The sequence below is a fragment of the Hemitrygon akajei genome, chromosome 6 (genome assembly GCF_048418815.1).
Source record: "Hemitrygon akajei chromosome 6, sHemAka1.3, whole genome shotgun sequence".
In the NCBI taxonomy this organism is placed as follows: Eukaryota; Metazoa; Chordata; class Chondrichthyes; order Myliobatiformes; family Dasyatidae; genus Hemitrygon; species Hemitrygon akajei.
In genome coordinates, this window is record NC_133129.1 from 2,921,175 (window position 1) to 2,938,203 (window position 17,029).

Below are 17,029 nucleotides of genomic sequence, written 5' to 3' on the forward strand. Positions count from 1 at the left end.
GTTACATGATACAGTGCAAAAACTAGACTGAACTACGTAAAATACAACACAGAAAAAAAACACTACACTACAGACCTACCCAGGACTGCATAAAGTGCACAAAACAGTGCCAGCATTACAATAAATAATAAACAAGACAATAGGACAGTAAGGTGTCAGTCTAGGCTCTGGGTATTGAGGAGTCTGATAGCTTGGGGGAAGAAACTGTTACATTGTCTGATCGTGAGAGCCCGAATGCTTTGGTGCCTTTTCCCAGACGGCAGGAGGAAGAAGAGTTTGTATGAGGGGTGTGTGGGATCCTTCATGATGCTGTTTGCTTTGCGGATGCAGCGTGTAGTGTAAATGCCCGTAATGGCGGGAAGAGAGACCCTGATGATCTTCTCAGCTGACCTCACTATCCACTGCAGGGTCTTGCGATCCGAGATGGTTCAATTTCAGAACCAGGGAGTGATGCAGCTGCTCAGGACGCTCTCAATACAACAACCCCTGTAGAATGTGATGAGGATGGGGGAGTAGGAGATGGAATTTCCTCAGCCTTCGCCAAAAGTAGAGACACTGCTGGGCTTTCTTTGCTATGGAGCTGGTGTTGAGGGACCAGGTGAGATTCTCTGTCAGGTGAACACCAAGAAATTTGGTGCTGTTTACGATCTCTACCGAGGAGCCGTTGATGTTCAGCGGGGAGTGGTCGTTCTGTGCCCTCCTGAAGTCAACAAGCATCTCTTTTGTTTTGTTCACATTAAGAGACAGGTTGTTGACTCTGCACCAGTCCGTTAGCCGCTGCACCTCCTCTCTGTAAGCTAACTCATCATTCTTGCTGATGAGACCACCACGGTCGTGCTATCGGCGAACTTGATGATGTGGCTTGAGCTGTGTGTTGCAGCACAGTCGTGGGTCAGCAGAGTGAACAACAGTGGACTGAGCACGCAATCCTGGGGAGCCCCCGTGCTCATTGTGATGGTGTTGGAGATGCTGCTCCCGATCCGGACTGACTGAGGTCTCCCAGTCAGGAAGTCCAGGATCCAGTTGCAGAGGGAGGTGTTCAGGCCCAGTAGGCTCAGCTTTCCAATCAGTTTCTGAGAGATGATTGTGTTAAATGCTGAACTGAAGTCTATGAACAGCATTTGAACGTATGAGGAAGGGTCTCGGCCCAAAACATCGACAGTGCTTCTTCTTATAGATGCTGCCTGGCCTGCTGTGTTCCACCTGCATTTTGTGTGTGTTATTTGAACATATGTGTCTTTTTTGTCCAGGTGGGTTAGGGCCAGGTGGAGGGTGATGGCAATGACGTCGTCTGTTGAGCGGTTGGGATGGTACGCAAACCACAGGGGGTTCAGTGAGGGGGGCAGTAGGATCTTGATATGCCTCATGACAAGCCTCTCGAAACACTTCATGATAATGGATGTGAGTGCAACAGGACAGTAGCCATTTAGGCAGGACACTGAAGACTACTTTGGCAAATATTCAGCAATATGCACCTATGGGGGTCAAATGGGCCGCATAGATAGGCAACAGGTTGTCATGCACGTTGTGGGCCCAAAGGACAATTTCTTCACTGAACAGAATGCCTACAATTCTTAAGAGAAGTTTGGATACGTACATAGATGAAAAGGGTGTGGAGGACAACGGATCATGTGTGGATCGATGGGCCGAGCCCAAATAGTTTGGTGTGTACTAGATGGGTCAAAGGGTCAGTTTTTGTGCTAACACTTTCGGACTCTACAACTGTAGTGATATGTTGATCTATTTCCATTGTTTCGCTTGGCAGCACCTACTTAAACACTGGGAACATCTTACCCAAACCATCCATAACAGTTGTTACGGATTCAGCAACTATAAATATATGAGTGAGGCAGGGTTTTTTATAACAAACAAAACGTTAATTAAACACCGAAAAACAAACCCTCAAAAGTAAACAAACAACTAACGTAACCGGAAATCAGCTGCTGTGCGGCAGCTTAAACAGTTCTTAAAGCAATAAAGCTTAAACAGTTCTTAAAACGATGTTGCAAAAACAGTTCTTCAAAGTAGTTCTGCAAAAGTTCAAAATGCTTACAGTCCGTTAAAGGAGAGACTTTTTAGTCGATTTAAATTCTCTTTCACGTCGTGTTGCTGCGGTTCCCAGTCGAACTATACTTTTCCCCGGAGAATTTACGAAGATGAAAATGAAACGGCTTAAAGGCACTGACCTTTCCTTTACAAAACTGTACCCAATCCTTTCTGCTATTCACAGGGATTAACACAGGGACAGCCAAAGAATTCCTTCTGAATGGGGATCAAACAAGGTCGAACCTGTTTCACCGTCGAAATCGACTTTCCTCGATCTTTTAGCTCCCAAACTCCGATCTTCACTCTCCACTGATTTTTAACTGGCAGTATTATAAAGAAACTGCCAGCAATGACCTTTTAAACTTCAGGCATTAAATAAAACTCCACCTTTCAACAAAACGGCGTCATAATATTGGACCACGCAGTGGCATGGAGTCAAAATGGCAAATCCAGCCACGTACTGCCCCTCCTCACAGGGAGGGGTCCTCCTTTTATACCCTGTAAAAAAAAACTGTCACATGACCTCTACTGGCGGGAAAATAACGTCACTCCACCATCACAAGACCACTACCTTAAGTCCAGTATAGCTTCAACACCACAGTCACGTGTCACGGGTACGTAAGACAGTCACTATGTTTGTCTTATTAATTCTACTGATAGTGTTTTTAATTAAGTACCAAAAGCATTTATCTATGGGATCGTAAGAAGGCGCAATATTTAAAAAATATATATATTTAATTCACGAAATTAACACCAGGCATAGATTGGGGACCGCTTTGTCAACCACCTTCGTTCCATCCAAAAATCCCCATTCCCATTTGGACACGTTGGTCCATGGTCCCACCTACTGCCACAATGAGGCCACTCTCAATTTGAGGAGCAGCACACCATATTCAGTTTGGATGGCATCCAAGCTCAGAGCAACAACAGCAATATTTCCAACTTCTGCTAATCCCCCTCCCCTTCCCTCTTCCTCAATTCCCCACACTGCCCCCTTAACTCTTTTCATCCCATCCCCTGCCTATAAACTGCCCCAGCGCCCTCCTAATGTCCTTCCCCATTTCCCATCTTCCATTATAATTTCCTATAAGATCCTTTCTTCTCCAGCCCCTTGGCTTTTCTACTTATCACCTCCCTACTTCTTACATCAACCCCCCTCCCCAACCCACTGGCTTCAATTATCTCCTTCGAACTTGTACTCGTTTTACTCCCTGTATTGTTCATTCAGGCTTCTCTCCATCCTTTGCATCCTGATGAAGGGATTTGGCCTGAAATGTCAAATGTTTATTCCTGTAGATGATGGCTGACCTGCTGAGTTCCTCCAGAATTTTGTGTGTGTTGTATTGAATTGTTCAGCTCTATCTACAGATGGTATTGAAATCAAGAACTGTTTGGTATTACTAATTACTCCAAGGGAGACCATACAGCCATTGGACTATGCTGGCTCCCAGCAGAGTGGTCCCAGTTGTCCCATTCCCTCTTTATTTTCTTGTACCCCATTGTCTCTCATAAATGCACATTAACTGCCTCCAAAATGCACTCAGGATAATTTATTAACCAATCATCCCATGCATCCTTAGTGCATCGGAAAAGAAACAGAACACGCATGGGATACCCACAGCCACAGGGACAACATGCAAACACCAGTGCCAGCGAATACCCACCACTGTCTTGTAATAAGTTTGTATGCTCATCCCAAGACTGCATGGATTCCTTCTGGGTGTACCAGTTACCTCCCACATTCCAAAGATGTATGGGTTGAGAGGGTAATTAGTCACTTTTGTGTATGTAAGCGCTGCAGGTTTGTTACTGTGCTGTATCTCTAAATAATAACATGAATAAAGTTTCCCCTATTAGTAGGACAGTTGTCTTCTATGTAAATTATAGAGCATGGTTTCTCAACCTGGGGTCCATGGACCCCTTGCTTAATGTTATTGGCCCATGGCATAAATTCCAACCCAGCACTAGAGTCATTAGTTCCTTTCAGGCATGCTCATGAGCCTTGGATTAACCAGAGATAAGTGTAGGTGTTTGAAGCAGCAGAGTACCTGTGATTGAAGGCCCTTCGTCTGATCCATGGGATTGAGAGACATGTGGCTGTAGTGTGAAATGTTAATTTCATTCAAGTTCAATTGTCATTCACCCGTGCACTTGAAAACAATCAAATGAAACAGTGTTCCTCTGGGTCCAAGGTGCAAAACGCACCTGTTGACAGTCTTGCCTGACAGTGTATTGTCTCCTTGCAATTTCCCTACCAAGGTGTAAAACCCCACTTTTATCTGAGTTAAACTCCATCTGTCCAGATCTACTACTGATATATATCGTATTGTATTCTTTGCCAGTCTGCTACACAACCCACAATCCACTAATCTTAGTGTCATCTACAAACTTAATAACCCACCAATCTGCATTTGTATCCAGGTCATTTACGTACATCACAAACAGCAGAGGTCCCAACACAAAACCCTATGAAACATCCCTAATTACAGAGCTCCAGCTCAATTAAACCCCTTCAATCACTCATGTGGCAGCAGCCCAATGCAGAGATGTTTGAAAGGTTCAGTTGTTGCTCTGAACAAATTTCAGAATGGGGAAGACGTGATCTAAATGCCTTTGACTGTGAAATGTTTGATTATCTGTCACATTTCATGTCTGTTGTACCTCTTCCTCTATATGAAATTGTGTGTGATAGGGTATTGTCATATTCTTGCCTGTGTGTTTACACGACTTAGTTCACAGTGAGTTTGTAAAGGCTTTTGTAGTTAAGACCACAACACATAGGAGAATAATTCGGCCGTTCGACCCATCGACTATCCCCTGCTATGCCATCATGACTGTCTTATTATCCCACTGGATCCCTCTCTTCTGCCTTCTTCCCGTAACCTTTGATGCCCTGACACCAATAACCTATCCTCCTCAACTTTAAATATACTCAATGATTTGGCATACACAGCCGTTAGTGCCAATGAATTCCACAATTCATTACCACCTGCCAAACCATATTCCTCCTCAGCTCTGTTCTAAATGGAAATCACTCTATTCTGATTCATTCCCTCTGGTCCTAGACTCATCCACATTAAAAACATCGTCCCCACTTCAACTCTATCTCAGGCTTTCAATATTCAACAGGATTCAGTGAGATGTCCCCTCATTCTTCTAAACTGCAGTGAGGACAGGCCCAGAGCTGTCAAACGATTCTCATGTGTTAACCATTTCACTCCTGCAATCTTTCTTGTCACCCTCCTCTAGGTCCCCCCCAATGCCAGCACATCTTTCATCAGAGAAGGAGAACAAACTGTTCCCAAACTGCTCCATTGCTACAAATAGTACAAGCACTACCTTAAGCTTTGTATATGTGTGTTGGTTGGGGAGGGTGTGCAGTTTAAAGAGCAGGGCAGGTTTGTTTTACACAGAATATGGTGAGTGCATTGAGGCACACTTTGCAGTTGTTGCCTTAAGTTCTTAGAATAACTTTACCCTCTGTTCGACCTCTTCTTCTTTTGAGTGGTCAACAGTGTGGTTCCTGTGAGTCGTAAGTGCAGTTTGACTGTTCCTCAATATTCTACAGCAACTGAAAAAAAAGTCAGTATTTCAGGGTCAGGAAGTAAAGTGCAGTGAGTGAGAAGTCCAAAGCACTGAGGAGAGGGTGAAGGACTCTAGGGTTGTCTTTGCAGTTTCCTGTAGTTAGTGTCAGGGTAGGGTACCAATAGCAGATTCATCCTTCACTTTAGTTGTTCATACTCAATGTGACGTACAAGACCTCTGGCCACAGCCATGGGACACACGTGGTACCACACCGAAGATACTTTAAATTTCCCTAGCTCCAAGCGAAGTGAACATTACAGAATTGTCTCCAGCATAGAATGCAGAGGCGGCCGAGTCCCAAAATATTTTCAAGAAGGATGTAACCAAGAAATTGGTACTTTTTTACATTCTACTTGGTCTTGTTCTAAAATTCAACCTTTTTGGACAAATTTAAGAGTTTTATTGGAACAAATTATTGGAATACAACTTCCACATAATCCAATATTAGTTTTACTAGGTGATATTGAAGGGATAAAACCGATATCCAAATTGAATAAATATCAGAAAGAATTTATAAAAATTGCATTGGCAGTAGCCAAAAAAGCTATTGCAGTTACTTGGAAATCGGATACATATTTAAGTATAGATCGTTGGAAGAAAGAAATTTATGGCTGTATTCCACTTGAAAAAATTACTTATAATTTAAGAGATAAATATGAAACATTTTTGAAAATTTGGCGCCCTTATTTACAAAAGATAGGATTAAATATATAGGTGCTCCGAAGATGAAATAATTGGTTACTTGGGGAAAGAAATAAATAGATATACTAAAGTTATTACGAACTCCATGGAGCATGTGGGGATCTTCCAATATCCAGGCATTCCTTTTTTTTTCTTTCTTTCTTCGTTTTTTCTATAGGGATGTTAGGGGGGCAAGGGTTAAGGGGAGGGGGGATGGGTAACACATTTTCTTTTTCACACACTTTTATTCTGTAACTATTTGAAAACACAATAAAAAAAGTTTATAAAAAAAAGGAACAATTTCATAATGCCAAATCATAAATAAAGGGGTCTGGAAATCTAGAGTAACACATACAAATTCTGGTGGATCCCAGCAAGTCTCGCAGCATCAATGGAAAGGAATAAACACCTGAGTCATGATGAAATATCTTGGCCCAAAACGTCGACTTCCTTTCATAGATGCTGCCTGACTTGCTGAGTTCCTAAATAATGTCTCACTGCCAAAGGTATTGTGGTTAAGGATCCTGAAGTCGACGGTCAGCCATGGTCATATTGACAGCTGGAGCAGGGCAGGACAACCGAATGCCCCCTATCTGTTAACTGGGCTCAGGGTGGGGGGTGGATGAAGAGGAGGGACTGTTCCTGAGAGGGAAACAGGGTGGTGGAGCTGGGAGGTGTGCAGAGTGATGGTGAGGCTGTGGAATGGTTTTTGGAGGGACTATTCCTGAGACAGAATCAGGGAGGTAGAGCTGGGGTACATGTGAGGTGCGAGGGAGGCTGTGAAATGGACTCTGGTGTCAGGCCAAGCTCATGGGAAGGATAGATCCTTCAATTGTAAGGACATTTGTACACTGCCTGCCTCCCAGCACATAGATTCCTTACGCTAATGGTGCATTTCACGTGTAATTAATACATAATTGTATCTGAATCTGAATTGAGGTGATTGCAGATGACTTGAGTCTGTGCTTCCAGATTCCCTGCAAAGTTCAAACTAATTACCAAAGTACGTATATATCACCACATACTAACCCAAGATTCACTTTCATGCAGCGATCCAATGTCACAGATGTAGCCTTCAGCAAATGATGTACCTCCTGGTTCATCCACAGCTTTTGGTTTGTGAATGTAAAGCGAGTCTTTGCAGGCACCACACACACACACACTCACACACACACACTCTCACATGCGCACACACACTCACACACTCTCACACACGCGCGCACACACACACACTCATACACATACACCCTCTCACACACACACACACACCACACACGCACACACACACACACACACTCACACACACACACACTCACACACACACACTCACACACACACACTCACACACGCGCACACACAAACACTCTGTCACACACACACACACACACATACACACGCACACACGCACACTCACACATGCACACACACTCTCACACACGTGCACACACACACTCACACCCTCTCACACACGCGCACACACACACACACACACACACACACACCACACACACACACACACACACACACACACACACACTCACACACACACGTTTCAATGAAGTCAGTAACAATGGATACATGCTCATCCAGATTCCAAGATGAATCCCTGAATACAGTCCAGTCCACTGATTCAAAGCAGTGCTACAAAGGCTCCTGTGCTTCCCTTGACCGTACCTTCTTGGTCCTCACTACTGGTGCAGCAGTCTTCAGCCTCTGCCTGTACTCAGGGAGTCGTAGTACAGCCAGGTGATCAGACTTCCTGAAGTGAGGGCATGGAATAACACTATAACCCATCAATCAGGATCGCTGCATCCAGTACGGAAAGGGTTAACCAGGATTCTGTGAAACAAAGGACACACACGATCCTAATGTCCCTCTGATTCAGTACTCTAACTCTGAGATCATCGATTTTATTCACCAGAGACTGCACGTTCGCCAGCAAGATGGTCGGTAGAGGGTGTTTAAATCCCCGTTTCCTTAAACGTACTTGTATTCCTGACCTGCAGCCACATTTCCTGTGTGGAATCCAGCGAGGAATGCATCCACAATTGGTATTGTTTCTGTCTGTTTCAAGCAGCAATAGTTCATTTAACCGCATTAAGACATCTTTGTTGACTACACTGACCATGGAAGCGGTTGTGTTTTTAGCTGTATCAGGCTGAAACGAGAATATTTAATCGTATCCAATGAGAGTTCTGCTGCCACACAAGTTGCCTTAAGGCACCCCAGATTGAAAAAAAAATGATATGCAGCATAAAATGAAGCGGTCTGAACACTGACCCCTGTGGAACACCACTAGTCACTGGCAGCCAACCAGAAAAAGATCCTTTTATTCCCACTCGCTCCTTTAAGGAAACCATGCTGACTTTGTCCTCTCTTGTCCTGTGTCACCAAGTACTGCATAACTTCATCCTTAACAATTCATTCAATCAACTTCCCAGCCACTGAGATCAGGCCAACTGATTTATAATTTCCTTTCTGCTGCCTTCCTCCTTTCTTAAAGAGTGTAGTGACATTTGCAATTTTCCAGTCCTCTGGCACCATGCCAGTCCAATGATTGATTTGAAAGATCGTTATAAATTCCTCCAGAATCTCGACTGTTACCTCTTTCAGAACCCTAGGGTGCAGTTCATCTGGTCCAGGTGACGAATACACCCTTAGGCCTTTCAGCTTTTTGAGCAAGTTCTCCCTTGTAATAGTAACTGCACCCACTTCTTTTCCCTCACACCCTTCAACATCTGGAACACTGTGAGTGTCTTCCACAGTGAAGCCTGATGATTCATCAATCATCTCCTTATCCCTCGTTATTATTTCTCCAGCCTCATTTTCTAGCGGTCCGAAATCCACTCTCATCTCTCTTTTAATTTTTACATATTTGAAAAAGCTTTCACTATCCACCTTGATATTGCTTGCTAGCCTGCTTTCATTTTTCATCATTTCCCTCCTAAAGATTCTTTCAGTTCTTGGTAGGGTTTTAAAAGCTTCCCCATCTTCTGTCTTCCCACTCATTTTTGCTTTGTTGTATGTCCTCTCTTTTGCTTTTACCTTAGCTTTGACTTCCCTTGTCAGCCACGGTTGTACTATTTCCCCATTTGAGTATTTCTTCATTTTTGGAATACATCTATCTTGTTCCTTCCTCATTTTTCCAGGAACTCACACCATTGCTGCTCTGCTGTCATTCCTGCTAGCAAATTCTTTAACTTTACTTTGGCCCACTCCTCTCTCATACCACTGTAATTTCCTTTACTCCACTGAAAGACTGCTACATCAGACTTTACTTTCTCCCTATCAAATGTCAAGTTGAACTTAATCATATTGTAATTACTGTCTCCGAGAGGTTCTTTTACCTTAAACGCCCTTATCACCTCCAGTTCATTACAAAACATCAAGTTCAGTATAACTGATCCCCTATTAGGCTCAATGACAAACTGATCTAAAAAGCCATCTCTTAGGTGTTCAACAAACTCACTTTCTTGAGATCCATGACCAACCTGATTTTCCCAATCAACCTGCAAGTTGAAATCTCCCATGATAAACATAACATTGCTGTTTTGACATACTCTTTCTATTTCCCATTGTAATCTGTTGTTCACATCCAAGCTACTGTTGGGAGACTTGTATATAAGCACCATCAGGGTCCTTTTTACCCTTGCAGTTTCTGAACTCAACCCACAAGGATTCAACATCTTCTGATCCGATTTCACATCTTTCTACTGATTTGATGCCATTCTTTACCAGCAGAGCCACACCACCCCCTCTGCCTACCTTCCTATCCCTCTGATACAATGTGTAGTCTTGGTCATTTGGCTCCCAACTACAACCATCCTTCAGCCATGAATCAGTGATGACCACAACATCATTCCTGACAATCTGTAATAGTGCAACATGATCATCCACCTTATTTCTTATATCCTGTGCATTGAGATATAACACTTTGAGTATCATATTTACTATTTTGGTTTCTGCATCCCAAATGCACCGATACTCATTCTGCTGGTCTACAATTACATCCTATCATCTGCCTGTCCTTCCTGACAGCCTGACTGAATTCTATCTTTGCTTTTTTACCATCCATCCTTTCCTGAGCCACTTCACTCCAGTTCCCACCCCAATGCCAGATTACCTTAAACCCTCCTCAACAGCTCTAACAAACCCACCCATGAGAATATTGGTCCCATTTGGGTTCAGGTGCACTCATCACCTTCATGCAGGTCATACCTCCCCCAGATCCCAATGATCCAGGAACCTCAGTCCTGCCCCGCTGCACCAGCATCTCAGCCACACATTAATCTGCCAAAACATTCTGTTTCTACTCTCACTGGCGCATGGCACAGACAGCAATCAAGAAATTATATCCAGATTTAATTCAGAAATCCAGATTTCTAACCTAGCTCTCTAAATTTTCTTTTCAGGACCTCCTCTTCACATTTTGTTCCTATGCCATTGGTACCAATACGTACCAAGACATCTGGCTGCTCTCCCTCCCCCTCCAAAATGCTGCGGACACAATCCGAGATGTCCCTGACCCTGGCACCTGGGAGACAACGTACCATTCAGGCATCCCGTTCACATCCACAGAATGTTCTACCTGTTCACCTGACTAATGAGTCCCCTATCACTACTGCTGTCCTCTTCTTCCTCTTTCCTGTGCAACCCGTCTCTTTTGAACAGGTCATACCTCCCCCAGAAGAGATCCCAATGATCCAAGAACGTGAAACATCAAAGGGAGGCAATGGGCGGGCAAGGAGATGAGGTGAGGCAGGGAAAAGGGGATGGGTAATAGTGCAGGAGGGGGTAGGGTGGGAGCCACTGCAGAATGTTCATGCCATCAGGTTGGGGGCTACACAACCAGAATATAAGGTGTTGTTCCTCCAATCTAGGTGTGGTCTCATTGCAATAGTGGAGGAGGCCATGGATGGACACAGTGGAATTAAAATAGGTGGCCACTGCGAGATCCTGCTTTTTCTGGCAGATGGAGCATAGGTGCTCGGCAAAGCGGACTCCCAATCTACGTCAGGTTATGTAGGGGGCCACATCAGGAGCAGCAAACACAGTATATCACCCCAACAGACTCACAGTCGCCTCACCTGGAAGGACTGTTTAGGGCCCTGAATGGTAGTGAGGGAGGAAGTGTAGGGACAGGTGTAACACTGCTTCTGCTTGTAAGGATAAGTGTCAGGAGGGAGATCATGGGGATGGATGAATGGACAATGGAGTCATGTAGGGATTGATCCCTTTGGATAGTGGGGGGGTGGGGAGAGGGAAAGGTATATTTGGTTGTGGGATCCTGTTGGAGGTGGCAGAAGTTCCAGAGAATTATATGCTGGATGCAGAGGCTGGTGGGGTGGTAGGTGAGGACAAGAGGAACCCTATCCCTGATAAGGTGGCTGCAGGATAGAGTAAGAGCCCAAAATGTCAACTAGACATTTGAAGCTGCCTGTCCTGCTGAGTTCCTCCAGCATTTTGAGAGCATTGCTTGGATTTCTAGCGTTTGCAGATTTTCTCTTGGTTGAGAGTTATAGGGAAGGAGCCACCCCTAGGTTGCAGGAAGTGAGTAGTTGGGTGACTGTCAGGAGAAATGGAAATGTGAACGGACAGTTTGTGCAGAGTACCCCTGTGGCCATTCCCCTCAATAGTAAGTACACCATTTTGGATTCTGTTGTGGCACATGACTTCCCAAGGAATGCCACGGAGACCGGGTTACTGACACTGAGCATAGGTCTGTGGTGCAGAAGGGAAAGAGGACAGCAGTAGTGATAGGGACTCATTAGTCAGGGGAACAGGTGAACATTCTGTGGATGTGAACGGGATGCCTGAATGGTACGTTGTCTCCCAGGTGCCAGGGTCAGGGACATCTCGGATTGTGTCTGCAACATTTTGGAGGGGGAGGGACAGCAGCCAGATGTCTTGGTACATATTGGTACCAATGGCATTGGAACAAAATGCAAAGTTGTCCTGAAAAGGGAATTTAGAGAGCTAGGTAGAAGCTGAGAAGCAGGACATCCAGGGTAATAATTTCTGGATTGTTTCCTGTGCCATGCGCCAGTGAGGGTAGAAACAGGATGTTTTGGCAAATTAATGTGTGGCTGAGAAACTGGCGCAGGGGGCAGGACTTGAGGTTCTGGGGTCATTGGGATCTCCTCTGGGGGAGGCAGGACCTGCATAAAATTGATGAGTTCACCTGAACCCGAACGGGACCAATATTCCCATGGGCAGGTTTGTTAGAGCTGTTGGGGAGGGTTTAAACTAACTTGGTAGGGGAGTGGGAACCGGATTAAAGGGACCCAGGAAAGGATGGATGGTAAAAAATTAAAGATGGGAGTGGGACAAACAGTCCATAAGGAATGTGTATATATAACTCACGGAAGATCGCCTGTCCTTCTCTCAGCTCCCGGCGAGAGTGTCTCAGTGATGACTGGAACCGAGGGAGCTTCGGCCACGTTACCCTGTGTGTTCACACGGCCTCGGCAGAACCTCACCGCACACACGGTGACGTGGATGAGGAAGGATCCCTACCGACACATCGTCACATTCAGGCATTATCGAAATGGATCGTGGGCAGCGGAAAACGGAGTGACTCAGTACAAACTCGTCAGGGACCCAGAGGGGGGAAACATCTTGATCAGGATAAAGCAGCTGAGTGAGGGAGACAGTCACAGCCACCTATGTCTGGCTGAGTTCGGGAAAGGGAAGCATGATTACTCATCCTACGTCAAACCCCCATTTAACCATGTGATCCAGAGTGAGATCCGACTGCAGTTAAGAGACCATTGACACGTTCTGGAGGGGATGGGGTGGGTTTTGGGGGCAGCAAGTGAAGCCTGCTACCATTATCCTTTCTCTAATCAACCCCACTCCCGGGTTTATCTGTCTGTCCCCGAGTGAGATCTGACTGTAGCTCAGACCCGGAAAAGAACCCGTCGCCACATTCAAGCTCAAGTTTAATTGTCAATCAGCCACACGTGCATACAGCAAAACAAAACAGCGTTCCTCCAGGGCCTTGTCTGAGCCTGGGAGGAATGAGTGGAGTTCTAACGGAGGATCAGGAAGCTTCCCAGAGAAGACACACACTCAACGTTTCAGGAAGAGCTTCTTCCTTTCTGCTGTCAGATTTCTCAATGGACAATCAGAAAAGTGAGGACCAGCTCACTTTGTTTCCTTTTTCCCCCTCTTTTTTTAAATTAGTTTTTCTATACATTTTCTACATTGCTACAGATTTAAAAAAACCCCAGATCGAAATGAAGAACATTAATACAGTGCAAAAATAAACATACAATAATAATATAATACAAAAGAAGATAATTGAGAAAGCACACAAATTGAAGATATGTAAAATTAGTATCCTCCCCAAGCCCCGCAACAAAAAAGAACTCCAGACCAACCACAACACAGTCTAGAGAGTATACATCAGGACATTGAAACCCCCAAAACTGTAAATACACTTGGCAACAGAAGATATTAATGCCTACTACCAACAGAAAAGGAGCTGAAAGCAAGGGACCGAAAAAAAAACCTCAGTTAAGAGGAAGGTTATGAAAATACTCAATAAAAGTTCCTTATGGAACTTTGTATCCGAATTAAGAACTGAATAATGAATTTTTTCAAGGTCTAAGCAGGACATAATATCATTAAGCCATTGAGCATGCGTGGGCGGGGCAACATCCCTCCATCTAAGGAGGATTAAACGTCTAGCCAGGAGAGAGGCAAAAGATAATATTCGACACTTAATCGAACTCAGACGTAAATCTGTCTCACCCAAAAAACCGAACAAAGCAATTAAAAGGTTAGGTTCTAGGTGGTGATTCAGAATACAAGATAACGTTATGAAGACGTCTTTCCAAAATTTCTCCAAGCTAGGACAAAACCAATACATATGAATGAGAGAGGCCTCGCCCCTTTTGCATTTATCACAGAGAGGCCTAATGTTAGGGTAAAATCGGGATAGTTTAGATTTAGACATATGGGCTCTATGAACAATCTTAAACTGTAAAAGGCAATGGCGAGCGCAAAGAGAGGTTGAATTAACCGATTTGAGAATCGAATCCCAAGTCTCATCAGATAAGGAGATATTTAAAGCCATTCTAATTTTATCCACAGGGGCACGCCGTAAGGATGCTAATTTATCACGAATAAATGATATTAAACCTTTACCTAGTGGATTAATAGAAAGGAATAAATCCATAACATTTTTCTCAGGCATTTCAGGGAAGTTATGAATTAAAGGATTAATAAAGTGTCTAATTTGGAGATATCTAAAAAAATGAGCATTGGGCAGATTGAACTTAGCAGAGAGCTGTTGAAAAGATGCGAAGCGATTATCAATAAAAAGATCTTCAAAATGTCTAATGCCCTTCCTATACCAATCATGGAATGCTGAATCATACGTAGTAGGTAAAAAAAGGTGATTATGTAAGATAGGGCTAGAAAAGTAAAAACCATGGAAACCATAAAACTTCCTAAACTGAGCCCATATACGCAAAGTGTGTCTAACAAGAGGATTAACAATTAATCTGGACAAACTACTGGGGAGTACAGAGCCAAGAAGTGCAGAGATAGATAAATCTTTAGTGGAACTCAACTCCATTGCCACCCAATTAGGGCACTCGGGTTGGCCATGGAAAAAAGACCAAAAGGTAGCACAGCGTATATTGGCTGCCCAATAATATAAACGAAAGTTAGGTAAAGCCATGCCACCCTCTTTTTTAGATTTTTGGAGATAAACTTTATTAATTCTAGAGCGCTTATTCTTCCACAGATATGACAAAATAATAGAGTCTAAGGAATCAAAAAAAGATTTAGGAATAAAAATTGGGATTGATTGAAATAAATATAAAAGTTTAGGGAGAACATACATTTTAACAACATTGATACAACCTACCAAAGACATAGATAGAGGTGACCATTGTAACAGACTCTGTTTTATAGTATATGAAAGATTGGCAAAATTTTCACGAAAGAGATCTTTAAACTTCCTTGTGACTGTAATCCCAAGATAAGTAAATTGATTATGAACTACTTTCAAAGGGAGATCACAAAATGTTAGTTCTTGTGCTTCTTTATTAATTGGGAAATGTTTGCTCTTATGTAAATTAAGTTTATAGCCAGAGAACTGGCTAAACTGATCAAGAAGTGAAAACATTGGAACTAAGGATGTAGACGGATTTGAAAGAAAACGTAATAAATCATCAGCATAGAGAGAAACTCTATGCTCAACACCCCCTCTCCAAATCCCGGTCAATTCAGGACAATTTCAAAATGCTATCGCCAAAGGTTCTATAGCCAAATCAAAGAGAAAGGGACTTAAAGGGCATCCCTGGCGGGTGCCACGTTTGAGGTTAAATAACTGGAATTTCTGAAAATTAGTCAAAACAGAGGCAGTAGGACACAAATACAGCAATTTGATCTAAGAGATAAAATTTTGACCGAGGTCAAATTTTTCTAAAACTGCAAAAAGGTAGTTCCACTCTATACGATCAAATGCTTTCTCCGCATCGAGGGAAATAACACATTCAGGAATCCCAGTTGAAGGTGAATGTAAAATGTTAAATAAACGCCGAATGTTAAAAAAAGAAGACAATTTTTAATAAAACCTGTTTGATCATCAGAAATAATAGAGGGGACAAGTTTCTAATCTATAAGCCAAAACTTTGGCCAAGATTTTAACATCAACATTGAGCAAAGAAATCGGCCTATACAAGGAACACTCTGTTGGGTCTTTACCCTTTTTTAATAAAAGAATAATAGATGCCTCATTAAAAGAGGGTGGCAATTTAGCGTAATTAAACGAGTCAGATAATACTGAGAATAACTGAGGGGAAAGAAGTGAAGAAAATGATTTATAAAATTCTACGGGGAACCCATCAGGTCCAGGAGATTTCCCTGAAGACAATGCAGAAATTGCAAAAGATATTTCTTCTGATGAAATAGGCGCATTAAGTTTGGCTTTAAAATCAGACGAAAGCGAAGGAATATTCAGATTATTTAAGAAGTGATCAACAGAGATATTGTCATTCAAAGATTCAGAGGAATAAAGCCGAGAATAGAAATTTTTAAATGCGTCATCGATTTCTAAGTGATCCGAAGTAAAGTCTCCATTCTCCTTCTGGATCTTTGTAATATGTTGTTTGGCTTTGGAACGTCTCAGCTGATTGGCTAGAAATTTACCAGCTTTGTCACCATGAATATAGAAGTGACTCTTACTTTCAAGAGGTTGGCGTTCGACAGGTTGAGTAGACAGAAGATTAAATTTAGTTTGAAGTTCTACACGCTTCTTGTATAATTCAGGATTCTTAGTTTGAGCATACAGTTGATCCAATTCTTTAATCTGATTAATGAGGTCTAATCGATCTGCACAGGACTTACTATTAAGATTTGCTGTATAGATTATTTGACCCCTCAAATATGCTTTCATGGCATCCCAGACAATCTGGGATGACATTTCAGATTATGTATTGGTGTTAAAATAAAAGGTTATCTGAGCCTTAATAAATTTTAGAAAATCATCATCCGATAATAAAGTCAAGTCAAAACGCCAGTGTTTATTCCTCTGAGGGAGACCAGGAAAATTTAAGGACAAAGTAATTGGGGCATGGTCAGAAATCAGTATACTCTGATAGTCACAAGAATAGACAGATGGAATAAATTGATTATCGAGTAAAAAGTAGTCAATTCTAGTAAAGGTATGGTGAATATGTGAAAAAAAAGAGTAGTCTCAGTG